This window comes from Nannospalax galili, unplaced genomic scaffold (assembly GCF_000622305.1).
Source record: "Nannospalax galili isolate Female #2095 unplaced genomic scaffold, S.galili_v1.0 scaffold15, whole genome shotgun sequence".
Taxonomy (NCBI): domain Eukaryota; kingdom Metazoa; phylum Chordata; class Mammalia; order Rodentia; family Spalacidae; genus Nannospalax; species Nannospalax galili.
Genome location: NW_008337322.1, coordinates 6,152,282 through 6,153,194, shown reverse-complemented (window position 1 = coordinate 6,153,194; position 913 = coordinate 6,152,282). Strand labels below are relative to the sequence as shown.

Genomic DNA, 913 nt, shown 5'->3' with positions numbered 1-913 from the left:
TTGCAACCCCTGCTTTTTTCTTAGTTCCATTTTCTTGGAATATTCTTTTCCATCCTTTTACCTTAAGGTATTGCCTGTCCTTGAAGGTGAGATGGGTCTCTTGCAGACAGTAAAGAGATGGATTTTTTTTTTTTTTTGGTCTTTTTGAGACAGGTTCTCCCTGTAGCCCCAGCTGGACTGGAACTCACTATGTGGACCAGGCTGGCCTTGAACTCACAGAGATCTGCCTGCCTCTGCCTCCCGAGTGCTGGGATTAAAGGCGTGTGCCACCATGCCTGGCTTGGATTTTGGTTTTTTTTCTGTTTTGTTTTTTTTAAATCTTATTTTTTATTTTTATTTTATGTGTATGAGCGTATTGCCTGCATGTATGTGAGTGCACCCGTATCGTGCAATGCCATGGAGGTCAGAAGAGGGCCTCGGGATTCCCCTGGAACTGGAGTTAAGGACGGTTCGTAGTGCTCTTAACCACTGAGCCATCTCTCCAGCCTCTGGATTTTGTTTTTTAATGCAATTCATTTAGCCTGTGTCTTTTGACTGGGAGTTCAGTCCATTGATATTTAAGGTTATTATTGAAAGTTGTGTATTGGTAACCGTCATTTGATTGCTCTTTGTGTTCTCTAATTTTGTGTTTCCTCGATTATACCTTTATTTTCTTTCGTTGCCCCTGGGGTATAGTTGTTCCTTTCTCTGCTCTCTGTATTGCTTCAAGTATTCTTTGAAGGACTGGTTTTATGGATATGTATTCTTTCAGGCTATTTGTGTCATGGAAGGTTTTTCTTTCCCCCTCAACTGTAATAGAAGTTTTTGCTGGGTAGAGTATTCTGGGCTGGCATCTATTGTCATGTAGAGCTGGAAATACCTTGGTCCAGGCTCTTCTGGCTTTCATAGTTTGCATTGATACATCACCTGTAAT

The 913-nt window shown here is 41.5% G+C and overlaps 1 long non-coding RNA gene across 1 annotated transcript in view; it reads left to right on the top strand.

Annotated features, from left to right (window-relative positions):
* LOC103733627 overlaps window positions 1-913 on the top strand; it is a 28,533-nt gene that overhangs the window by 19,109 nt on the left and 8,511 nt on the right. The gene's annotated exons all lie outside the window — the stretch shown is intronic.